Source organism: Balaenoptera ricei, chromosome X (genome assembly GCF_028023285.1).
Source record: "Balaenoptera ricei isolate mBalRic1 chromosome X, mBalRic1.hap2, whole genome shotgun sequence".
Classification (NCBI taxonomy): Eukaryota; Metazoa; Chordata; class Mammalia; order Artiodactyla; family Balaenopteridae; genus Balaenoptera; species Balaenoptera ricei.
Genome location: NC_082660.1, coordinates 135336994 through 135350731, shown reverse-complemented (window position 1 = coordinate 135350731; position 13738 = coordinate 135336994). Strand labels below are relative to the sequence as shown.

The 13738-nt window shown below is 34.7% G+C and overlaps 1 protein-coding gene across 3 annotated transcripts in view; it reads left to right on the top strand.

The window, feature by feature from the left end:
* The window catches only part of TMLHE (trimethyllysine hydroxylase, epsilon), a 64956-nt gene that overhangs the window by 40438 nt on the left and 10780 nt on the right, over positions 1 to 13738 (top strand). The window lies entirely within an intron of this gene.

Sequence of the window (13738 nt, the reverse complement as noted above, 5' to 3'; positions counted from 1 at the left end):
ACTTGCTGAGTTTTGAAAAATGCATACACCTATGTAACCCAAACCCCTATCAAGATATCGAATATTACCATCACTACAGAAAGTAACTTTATTCCCCTTCTCAGTCCAACCCTGCACATACACTGAGAGGAAAACCCTGTTTTGATTTTTTACCACCATAGATTAGTTTTGCCTGTTCTAGAAATTCATATCATGGAACAAATCCATTCTTTTATGAATAAACACCTGGGCTGTTTCCTGTTTGGGGTTATTATGAATAAAGCTTCCATGAATGTTCATGTAAAAGTATCTTTGTAGATATGTGTTTTCATTTCACTCAGATAAATACCTAAGAATGGAACTGCTGGATCATAGAGTAGATGACTTTTTAGTTTCATTAGCAACCGCCAGAACTTTTACTAAAGTACTTGTTCCATTTTACATGGACATCAACAGTGTATGAAAGTTGTACCCACTCCACGTCCTTGTTAATACTTGGTGGTGTCAGTCTTATTAATTTTAGCCATTATAGTGGTTATCTCCTTGGGGTTCTAATTTGCATTTTTTGTTGACTGATGATGTTGAGCATCTTTCCATGTGCATGTTGACCATTCATATATTTTCTTTTGCTAAGTATCTAGTTAGGTCTTTTACCCATTTTTTCACTGGATTGTCTTTTCATTCTTGAGTTGTAGGAGTTCTTTATATACCCTGGTTACCAGTTCTTACCTGATATGTTTTAGGAATATTTTCTTCTAGTCTGTGGCTTACCTATTTATTTTTTTAACCGTGATGTTTGATAAGCAGAAAATTTTAATTTTAATGAAATGTAGTTGATCAGTTTTTTCCTTAATGATCATTGAATCTGTGAGCTGCATAAGAAATCTTTGACTACCCCCATGACATAATGATATTCTCCTATGTTTTCTAAAGGTGTTATGGTTTTATCTTTTACATCTAAGTCAGTGATCTATCTCAAACTAATTTTTTACATGTTGTGAGGTAAAGGTAGAAGTTCCTGTTTTATACACGTGGATACTCAGGTGTTATAGCACCACTTGTTGAAAAGACCTTCCTTTCCCCCATTGGATTACCTTTGCAACTCTGTCAAAAATCAAATGACCATATAAATGTGAGTTTGTTTCTGGACCCTCTGTTTGGTTCCATTATCTATTTGTGGATCTTTATGACAGCCCCACACAGTCTTGGCTACTGCAGGTTTAGAGTAATTCTTGAAGTCAGGTAATATGTTTGTCAACTTTGTTATTTTTCAAGATTATTTTGGATATTCTAGGTCAGGGGTCTACACACTTTTCTGTAAAGGGCCAAATAGTAAATATTTTAGGCCTTGTAGGCCATATGGTCTCTATTGCAACTACTCAATACTGTGTGGAAGCACAACAGCAGCCATAGACAATACGTAAATGAATGGGTGTAGCTGTGTTCCAATAAAACATTATTTACAAAAACAGGCAGGAGGCTGGGTTTGGCCCACAGACTATAGTTTGCCAGCCTTAGTTCTAGGTTCTTTATATTTTCATATAAATTTTAAAATCAGCTTTTCAATGTTTAGGAAAAAGCCTGTTAGGATTATGATTGAGATTGCTTTGAATCTATAGATCATTTTGGTGAGCACTGACAAACTAACAGCTTTGAGTCTTCCAATCCATGAACCTGATCTTTCTATATATTCGGTCTTATTTAATTTCTCTCATCAGTGTTTTATATTATTGAAGATAGAGATCTTGTATATCTTTTGTTTATTTTATTTCTAAGTATTTTTATGTTTTGATGGTATTATAAAATAAAATTTTAATATTTTCCAATTGTTTGCTGCCATTATATAAAAACAATTTATTTCTCTTTAAATTAGCATTTTATTCTATAGCCCTGCTAAAGTCATTCATTAGTCCTGAGAAGTTTTTATTTTTTAGGTTTCTTGGAATTTTCTATATAGACAATCATGTTGTAGGGACAGTTTTATTCTTTCCTTTCCAATCTATATGCTTATTTATTTGTTTTTCTTATCTTATTGCATTGGCTAGCACTCCACTATTATGTTAAATAAGAGTGGCAAGAAGAGACATCTTTAGGATGAAAGTGTTCACTATTTTGCCATGTATGACATTAGCTGTAAGGGTTTAGTGATGTCTTTTATCAGATTAAGGAATTTCCCTTCCAAGTTTGCTGAGAGCTTTTTTTTAACCATAAATGGGTATTACATTTTGATAAATGTTTTATCTTCATTTATCAATTGAAATAATCATACTATTTTTCTTCTTTATTCTGTTAATATGGCAAATTACGTTAATTTATTTTCAAATGTTAAACCAACCTTGCACTCCTAGGATAAACTGTACTTGATCATAATTTATTACTATACACACACACACACACACATATATATGTATATGTGTGTGTGTGCATGTGTATGGACCCAGTCAAGAGATAGATACTACATGGTAGGTTAAACAGGGAAAGTTTAATATAAAGAATTAGGAACTAGGATAAAAGAGTGACTATGAGATATGAGGAAATTAATGTATATAATATTCTTTCAGAGCAGCTACAGTGTCATTGCATTTTAAACACAATACTTTGCCATCTAATTTGATAACAAAATAATCCATACTCCTCTGTGCGTTAAACACATGACACTTAAGTCCACTTTTCTCTTTTGTTGTTCCAACATTATGGGTATGCACTGGTAATAAAAAAATTTTTTAATATTATGGAATGACAGTATGTAACATTCAAAATGCTGGTAGTAATAACTGTATCACCACAATTTGTAATGTGCTGAGCAGTGGTGCAAAATGATGAGAGCACCACATATGTCTCTGTTGCTACTACTCAACTCTGCCATTGTAGTGTGGAAGCCACCTTAGACATATAAGTGAATACATGTGGCCATGTTCCAATAAAACTCTGTTTCTGGACACTGAAAGTTGAAATTCGTATAATTTTCATGCATCACAAAATTTAAAAAAAAGATATGAGGAAATTCATTATAGTACCCTAGGGCTGAGGCAGAGTATCCAAGGAAGAATAAACATGGAAGAGGTTCAGACCCGGAAGAAAGAGTGGTTCAGCCACCTGATATCAGAGAAGTTTGCTGATTTAGCCAGGCAGGAGCTGGTCTAGAGTTGCTGAGCAAACAGTAGGCCACCCTTCCAGAGTACAGGCAGGCAGGGGAGCAGGCAATCAGCAACTGGTGGTGTGAGTGTGCAACGGAAGCCTAGGTGCCAGTGAAAGCATGCAATCTAGGTGCTCTTAAGTCTTCCTGCTTTCACTGGCACTCAGACTTACTTTCAGTGTGTGATCCCACAGAACACAGCAGGCCTCCTGCAGGTCGTTCAGGGGCTCTGGTTTACTATGTTGAGAGGGCTGTGGAAAGGTTGTCACCAGGATGAGGCTGCAAGGTGGCATAGGGACCGTGTCCTGGGCCCTGAGGGCTGGTGCCACCTGATGCCCTCACACCCACACAGCAGAGACCTGGCTAGGGCCAGAAATAGCAAGAGAATGTCTTTCTCCTGCAGTGTCCCTCCAAAGCCAGCTACTGAGAAAGTTTAATGTTGTACTCGCTATAAAGGAAAAATGCTAAAAGGAATTCTTAAATCAAGAACATGTATTGTATGTAAGGATGCATTCAGAACTGAGAAGCAATAAATTGGTAGCTGCTACATATACATAGCTGCTTTCAGCTTAATAATATCATGTTGAGAAGTTTTGCATCTAGGTTCAAGAGGGATATTGGTCGACAGTTTTCTTGTTTTGTAATGACTTTGTAAAACTCTGGTTTACCAAAGAGTTTGTGTGGTATTAGTGCTATTTCCACCTTAAATGTTTGTTAGAATTTACTAGGGAAACTGTCTGGGAATGGAGTTTATTTTATGAGAAAGTTTTGGATATTAAATTCGATTTTTTATGTATATATAGAGCTAGTAAGATTTTTGTTTCCTCTACTGGTTCTTTCAAGAAATCTGTACATTTTATCTAAGTTGTCAGTTTTCAATTTTTTAATCTAAGTTGTCATAAAGTCATTCATAATATTCTCTTATTCTTTTCATATAATGTCTATCGTCTCTGTAATGATTATTCTTGGTATCAGTAATTTTAGCTCTCTTTTTTTCTTGTTTAGTCTAGCTAAACGTTTACCAATTTTGTTTGTCCTTTCCAAGAGCCACCGTATTGCTTTGTTAATTCTCCCTATCGTTTGTTTCTATTTTATTGATTTATGTTATCTTCATTATTCCTTTATTTTTACATACTTTTGGTTTAATTTATTCTCATTTTTCTAGTCCCCCAAGGTAGAACCTTAGATCATTGATATTATACATTTAGTCTTTTTTAATATAATCATTAAAAACTATGTTTGTACCTCTAAGCCTTTTTACCTGCATCCTACAGATATTGATGTTTTATTTTCATGATAATTAAGTACAAAATATTTTCTGATTTTGCTTATGTGTTCTTTCTTTAACCATGTTATTTTGTATTCTGTGTCCTCTCTGATTTTTTTGACTAATTATTCCGTCAGCCACTGAGAAAACAACATTAAAATATCCAAATAATACGGTGATTTTGTCTATTTCTCCCTTTAATTCCATCAGTTCTTGCTTCATGTTTTTTGAGTATCTGTTATTAAGCACATACTCATTTATGATTTTTATGTCTTTCTGATGAAACAACCTTTTGTCATAAAATGTCCCTCTTTAACTTTGTTTTGAAGTCTATTTTATCTGAAATTAATATAGCCACTCCAACCTTCTTATACTTACACTTTGCATGCTATTTAATTTTCTATCTTCTTTTTCTAACTTATCTATGTTTTTGTATTTAAATAAATGGCATATACGTACTTCAGTCTTGCTTTTTTATCCAGTCTGACAATCTTTTAATTGGGATATTAAGTGCATTAACATTTTTTAAACCTTTAAAACATTTAAAAAGTTATTTGTATACCATAAAATTAATATGTTTTAAGTATATAATTCAGTGATTGTTATTGTATTTACAAAGTCATGTAACCATCATCACAATCCACTTTTTGACATTTCTGTCAACCCAAAATGTTCCCTCCTGCCCTTTAAGCAGTGACTCTCCCATTCCCTCACCCCCACCCCATCCCATCACAGCCCCTGGCAATCACTTATCAACTTTCTGTCTGTATGGATTTGCCTATTCTGGACATTTTCTGTAAATGGAATCATACAATACATAGTCTTTTGTGTTAGCTCTCTTTCACTCACTTAGCATAATGATTTCAAAGTTCATCCATGCTGTAATATGTATCTGTTTAATTGCTGAATAGTATTCCTTTACATATATCACATTTTGTTTATATATTCAACAGTAATGAACATTTGGATTATTTCTAGTTTGGGGCTATTCCAGATAATGTTGCTATGAACATTTGCATACAAGTCTTTATGTAGACATGTTTTTTTCATTTCTCTTGGGTAGATTTCTAAGAATGCAATTGCTGGTTCATATGGTAACTCTGCATTTATCCCTTTGAGGAACTGCTAAACTGTTTTCCACACTGGATGTACCAGTTAACATCCCTGCCAGTAATGTATGAGGCCTTCAGTTTCTCTACATCCTCACCAGCATTTGTTATTATCTGTCTTTGATTATAGCCGTCCTAGTGGGTGTGAAGTAGTATCTCACTGTGGTTTTGATTTGCATTTCCCTGATGATTAACAATGTTGAACATCTTTTCATTTGTTCTTTCATTTTACTTCTTGGCCATTTGTACATCTTCTTTAGTCAAATCTTCTGTCGATTTTTAAATTGTATCATTTGTCTTTTTTTTTTCCTTCGAGTTTCATTGAAATGTAATTGACATACAGTGCTGTATAAGTTTAAGGTGTGCAACATAATGATTTGACTTACATACATCATGAAATGATTATCACAGTAAGTTTAGTGAACATCCATCATCTCATATAGATACAACATCAAAGAAATAAAAAAATATTTTTTTCCTTGTGATGAGAACTCAGGATTTACTCTCTTAACAATTTTAATGTATAACATACAACAGTGTTAATTATATTTATCATGTTGTACATTACATCCCTAGTAATTTTTTATCTTACAGTTGGAAGTTTATACCTTTTGATCATCTTCATCCAATTCCCCCTCCCCCCTCCACCCTCTGCCTCTGGTAACCACAAATCTGATCTCTTTTTCTGAGAGTTTGTTTGTTTGTTTGTTTTTGAAGTATAATTGACCTACAACACTATGTTAGTTCCTGGTGCACAACATAGTGATTCGATATTTCTATACATTTCATACCGATCACCATGATAAGTCTACTTACCATCTGTCACCATACAAAGTTATTACATAATTATTCATTATACTCCCCACACTGTACATTTCATACCCATGACTCATTTGTTTTGTAACTGGAAGTTTGTACTTCTTAATGCCCCTCAGCTATTTCTCTCATCCCCCTTCCCCTCTCCCATCTGGCAACCACCTGTTTGTTCTCTGTATCTTTGACTCTGTTTCTTTTTTGTTTTGCTTGTTCATTTGTTTTATTTTTAAATTCCACATATAAGTGCTATCATATGGTATTTGTCTTTCTCTGTCTGACTTATTTCACTTAGGACAATGCCCTCTAGGTCCATCCATGTTGTCACAAATGGCAAGATTTTCATTCTTTTTTATGGCTGAGGAATATTCCACTGTGTGTGTGTGTGTGTGTGTGTGTGTGTGTGTGTGTGTGTGTCACATCTTCTTTATCCACTCACCTATTGATGGGGCCTAAGTTGCTTTCATATCATGGCTACTGTAAACAATGCTGCAGTGAACATAGGGGTGCACATATCTTTTCAATTTAGTGTTTTTGTTTTCTTCATATACATACCCAGGAGTAGAATTGCTGGATCATATGGTAGTTCTATTTTTAATTTTTTGAGGAAATTTTCTACTGTTTTCCATAGTGACTGCACCAATTTACATTCCCACCAACAGTGCACGAGGGTTCCCTTTTTTCCACATTCTCTCCAACACTTGTTATCTGTTATCTTTTTGATAATAGCCATTCTGATAAGTGTGAAGTGATCTCTGTGTTTCTATACACTAACAATGAACAATCAAAAAGAGAAATTAAGAAAGCAATCCCATTTATAATTGCATCATAAAGAATAAAATACCTAACAATAAATCTAATCAAGGAGGTAAAAGACATGTACCCAGAAAACTACAAGACACTGATGAAAGAAATTGAAGATAATACAAATTGATGGAAAGATATACCATGCTCATGGCTTAGAAGAATTAATATTGTTAAAATGTCCATACTACCCAAGGCAATCTAAAGATTCAATGCAATCCCTATCAAAATACCAATGACATTTTTCACAGAACTAGAACTATAATTATACAATTTGTATGGAAACACAGAAGACCCTGAACAGCCAAAACAATTTTGAGAAAGAACAACAAAGCTGGAGGTGTCACGCTCCTTGATTTTAAACTGTACTACAAAGCTACAATAATCAAAACAGTATGGTACTGTCATGAAAACAGACAAATAGACCCATGGAACATAATAGAGAGCCCAGAAATAAACCCATGCACTTATGGTCAATTAATCTATGACAAAGGATGCAGAATATACAATGGGGAAAAGACAGCCTTTTCAATAAATGATGTTGGGAAAACTGGACAGCTACATGCAAAATAATCAAACTGGACTACTCTTTCACACCATATATAAAAATAAATTCAAAATGGAGTAAAGACTTAAATATAAGACCTGAAACCACAAAACTTCTAGGAGAAAACATAGGGAGTATGCTCTTTGACATTGGTCTTAGCAATTTTTTTCAATATATCTCCTCAAGGAAGGGAAACAAAAGCAAAAATAAACAAATTGGACTACATCAAACTACAAAGCTTTTGCATAGCAAAGGAAGCTGTCAATAAAATGAAAAGGCAGCCTACTGAACAGGAGAAGGTATTTGCAAATGATACATCTGTTAAGAGTTAATATCCAAAATATATAAATAGCTCATACGACTTAACATCAAAAAACAACTCAATTTAAAAATGAGCAGAGTACCTGAGTAGACATTTTTCCAAAGAAGATGGAAAAGCAGGCACAGGAAATGCTGTTCAACATCACTAATCATCAGGGAAATGCAAATCATTTGAATTCTTGTTGGTAAGTTTTATGAGTTCTTTAAATATTCTGGATACAAGTTCCTTATTGGATATGTCATTTACAATTATTTTCCTCCCAGCATGTGGCTTGTCTTTTTACTCCCCTGTGTTCTTTTGTTGTGCTAGAGTTTTAAATTTTGATGATATCCAAATTATCTATTTTTTCGTTGCTTGTGTTTTTCTGTCTTGTATCTAAGAAGGCTTTGCCTAAACTAACGTCATGAAGATTTACTCCTGTGATCTATTCAAAGAGTTTTATAGTTTTAGCTCTTACATTTAGCTCTCTGATCCATTTTTAAGTTAATTTTTGTTTATGGTGTGAATTAAGGGTCCAACGTTGTTCTTTTCCTTTTGGGTGTTCAGTTGTCCCAACACTGTTGTTGAAGAGATTATATCCTTTCCCCTATTGAATGGTCTTTGCACCCTTATTGATAATCAACCAAATATATTATATATATTATTTTTAATCTTTTGTTTTCTTTTTGCCTGATCGTTTTTTTTTCTGTTCCTCCTTACCTACCTTCTTATGGATTATTTTAATACATGTTTTGAATTATACTTTAATTTATGCACCATGTAAACATTTTTTCTGGGAGCTTTCAAGATTTTATGTTTGATTTGTAGCAATTTGTCTGTGATATTCCTAGGTGTGGTGCTCTTTATTTTCTTCCAAATGGGAATTCTCTGAGCATCTTGAATCTATAAATTTATGTCTTTCACCAAATTTTGGTCATTATTTCTTCAAAAATTTTTTCTGCCCCCTTTTCTCTCTTCTTTTCTGGAACTCCAGTTACACACATGTCAGACCTTTTGATATTGTCCCACAGGTCCCTGATGTTTTGTTCATTTTCTTTTCAAAAATTTTTAAAATCTTTTCTTCAGATAGATCAAATGAAATTAGCCAGTTTTCAAATTCACAGACTCTTATCTGTCAGCATCATTCTGTTGTTAAGTCCATGTAGTAAATGTTTTAATTCAGATGTTGTATTATTCGGTTCTAAAATTTACATGTGGTTCTTTTTTATAGTTTCTTTTTTTTTTTGCGGAGAGTTTCTATCCCTTCATTACAAGCATATTTTTCTTTACCTCATTGCATGTAGTGATAATAGCTGCTTTAAAAATGTTGTCTGATAATTCCAACATCTGAGATATATAAGGGCTGACGTTTTTTGATTGTCTTTTTCCTTTGATAATAGTTCACATTTTCCTGGTCCTTGTTACATTGAATAATATTGAATTGAATTCTGAAGAATGTGAATATTATGTTATTCGGACTCTAGATTATATTTCTCTAAAGAATGTTGATTTGGGTTTTTTTTTAGTAGGCAATCAATTTAATTGTGCTCAGATTTCAAACTCCGTTCTTTGATAGTTCAAACTTCAGTTATTTTAGCTCTAGATGTAATGCTGGGAGTTTCTCTTGCACATGTGAAAATCAGGGGTAATCCACATATTGGGGTAGAGCTTATAAAGTTTTGTGCTCCTCTTCTCTGATTCTCTTCTTTCCAGGTTTTCCTCTTCACCTTCTGGTGGCAGTGGATTCCCCAAACTCTGTCGTTTGGTTCTTCAGGACAGAAAGACTGAGAGATTTCTTTTGGGGTGTTAACTGCCCTGTATGGTGAAGGCTGTAGCATACCCTCAGGCTAGATGCCATGAAAATGGGAAACTCACCCAGTACAGTTTCTTTCTTTCCTCGCCTCCAATATCTGCCTCTACAGTACCTGTGGATAGTTGGTTTTTGTATTTTGTCCAGAGTTTTAAATTGTCACCTATGAGAGGAACAGGTTGATGTAATAGGAGTTTACTTAGCCATTATCAGAAGCAGAACACAGTGCTCAATATTTTTTAATAAAATAAAAATATAGCATGCTTAGGCATTCCCTGGCAGTTCAGTGGTTAGGACTCCACGCTTTCACTGCCACGGCCTGGGTTCAATCCCTTGTTGGGGAACTAGGATCCTGCAAGCTGCGTGGCATGGCTATATATATATATGGCATGCTCTGTATGTAAGTAAGCTTTTTCTATAAATGAGACATTATAATAGGTGCAATACCTATTCACATTTTAAACCTTATTAAAACATTTTAGAGCAAGGGGTATTAAAATGCAAATATTTTGGTACAACTACTTACCTATCCTTCAGCCGTTATTATTCAAAGCTTAGTCTAACCCTGTCCTCCAAGTCTGAGTATAACTTACTGTGAAGACTTTCATGGTTTCTAGGGCTCATTTTTGTGGCTTGAGATAGTTAACTAGTGTTTATTTTAGCTAACATTATTGACCACCTATGTGTCAAGCACGGTGTTAGTTCATAATATATAATACTTCATATAATCCTGATAACCATATAAGGAAGTTATTATTATTCTCAGTTTTCTGATGGAGAAATTGAGGCTCAAGGTGATCAAATGTTTCTCTAAGGTCACACATCTGAACTGGGATTGTAACAGTGATCTGTCAGAGTACAGTGCCCATCCAATGCATCTTCCATTCAATCACTGAGCTCTCTGTACTTGGAAAATCTTTAATTTTCTGTCAACTAATAAGAGGAATAGTTTCATTAGGACTCCCTAGATATTCTTGTCAGATAAGTATCTGCTTTATTTGCTTTCCTCTACTTCCAGGGCTTTCTTGCATCATATCAAAGCAGAAAAAAAAACCAAACAGAAAAATTATGCAATAATATAATGACATCACTTTGTGCAAAAGTCATCTTATTCTAAATATTAAAAAATTGCAAATCCATTTTACTAATCTGTAATACACTTTTCCTGCTGCTTCTTGCTATCAGCCTTAGAAAACAACATCATCTAATATAATATAAATAGTGAATACTAGATCTCATGTGACCTTGGACAAATCTTATCTTTATGTTCCTTATCTATAAAGTAAGATAATAATTAATAGCTGTGCTACTTACCTCACAGGGTTATCAGATAGAGGGTCAATGAGATTGTGTATATGAAAACACTTATAAACTTCAAATCTCTATTTGAAGTCAAGAGATCACAATTATGATGTGTAAAAAGTTGACCTTATGAACCAGCATACACAGGAATTAGATCATTGTTCTGCTCTCTGGTACAAACAATGAGTTAAAGTATTATGGAGACCTGATTTCAAAACCACTCTGCTATTTATAAACTCTGTGGCAGGTTTAACCTAAGTTTCAGTTGCTGCACATGTGAAAGGAGGCTAATACCACCTTCCCTTCTGGGGTGATGAAAGGATTAAATGAAATAATATTTGACCAAGTGCCTAACACAGCACTGAGGGCTTCCGGAAGTGACAGTGAGTGTCAAGACCCTGGTGAAAACTATGCTTCCTCACCCATTTTTCCCTATGCGCATGGCTCCTTGAAGCCTGGGATGAAGGACTATTATATGCATTCTTTCATTTGATTTTCACAATAGCTCTATGAGGTCAGCTAAGCAGATGTTGTTATGCTCATTTTTATATGTGAGAAAACTAAGAGTATTGGCTCTGATTGTGCCATGTACTATCTAACACTAATGAATACTGTATGATGTCCAAAAAAGGTACCATTAAATGTTTTTTTCTCTTTTAAAAGAATAGCTTTGGCAGTATCTATTAAAGCTGAGTATATACATACCCTATAACCCAGTAATTCCATTCTTAAATTTATATCAAACATAGATGAATATATATATATTCACCAAAAGACAAGTAATGGAATGTTCATATCAGCACTATTTTCTTTTTCCAGTTTTATTGAACTATAATTGACATATAGCATTGGTATTAGATTAAGGTATACAACATAATGTGTTGATTGATATATGTACATGTTGTGAAATGATTACCACAATAGTTAACATCTATTACCACTTAGTTACAGTTTTTTTTATTTCTTGTGATGAGAACTTTTAAGATCTACTCTATTAGCAACTTTCAAATATACAATGCAGTATTATTAACTAATTAGTCACCATAGTGTACATTAGGCCTTATCTTTTAACTGGGAGTTTGTACCTTTTGAGCACCTTCACCCATTTCACCCACCTCACAACCCCACCTCTGGCAACCACCAATCTGTTCTCAGTTTCTATGAGTTCAGTTTTTTTATTCCACATATAAGGGGAATCATACAGTATTTGTCTTTCTCTGTCTGACTTATTTCACTTAGCATAATACCCTCAAGGTCCATCCATGTTGTCACAAATGGTAATATTTCATGCTTTTTATGGCTGAGTAATATTCCAGTGTGTGTGTGTGTGTGTGTATTACCACATCTTCTTTATCCATTCATCTGTCATGGTTACATAGGTTATTTCCATGTCTTGGCTATTGGAAATAATGCTACAGTTAACAGGGGGTGCAGATATCTCTTTTTTTTTTTTTTTATAAGAGACTTTTTTTTAAAATTTATTTATTTATTTATGGCTGTGTTGGGTCTTCGTTTCTGTGCGAGGGCTTTCTCCAGCTGTGGCAAGCGGGGGCCACTCCTCATCACAGTGCACAGGCCTCTCACTGTCGCGGCCCCTCTTGTTGCGGAGCACAGGCTCCAGACGCACAGGCTCAGCAGTTGTGGCTCACGGGCCCAGTTGCTCCGCGGCATGTGGGATCCTCCCAGACCAGGGCCCGAACCCGTGTCCCCTGCACCGGCAGGCAGACTCTCAACCACTGCGCCACCAGGGAAGCCCCAGATATCTCTTTGAGATAGTGATTTCACTTCCTTCAGATATGTGACCAAAAGTGGAATTTCTGGATCACATGGTAGTTCTATTCTTCAGTTTTTGAGGGACCTCCATACTGTTTTCGATAGTAGCTACACCAATTTACATTCCCACCAACAGTGTACAAGGGTTTCCTTTCTTCCACATCCTCACCAACAATTGTTATCTCTTGTCTTTTTGATAATAGCCATTCTGATAGGTGTGAGGATATATCTCATTGTGGTTATGATTTACATTTCTCTGATGATTACTGATGTTGAGCACATTTTCATGTACCTGTTGTCCGTTTATATGTCTTTGGAAAAAATGTCTATTCAAGTCCTCCTCCCACTTTTTAATTCAAGTCCTCTTCCCACTTTTTAAGGGTTGTTTTTTTTTTTGCCATTGAGTTGTATGAGTTCTATATATATTTTGCATATTAACCCCTTATCAGATATATGATTTAAAAATATTTTCTCCTATTCTGTAAGTGGCCTTTTCATTTTGTTGATGATTTCCTTTGCTGTGGGGAAGCTTTTTAGTTTGAGGTAGTCTCATTTCTTTATTTTTTATTTTGTCACCTTTGCTTTGTCAAAACAAAAAATCGTCACCAAAACCAATGTGAAGGAGCATACACCCTATATTTTCTTCTAGGAGTTTTAAGGTGTCAGGTCTTACATTCAAGTCTTTAATCCATTCTGAATTGATATTTATGTATGGCATAAGATAGGAGACCAGTGCAGTTGTTTGGCATGTGGCTGTCCAGTTTTCTCAACGCCATTTATTGAAGAAACTTCTTTCCCCATTGAGGATTCTTGCTTCCCTTGTCAAATATTAGTTGACCATATATATGCATGGGCTTATTTCTGGACTCTCAATTCTGTTCCATTGGTCTATGTGTG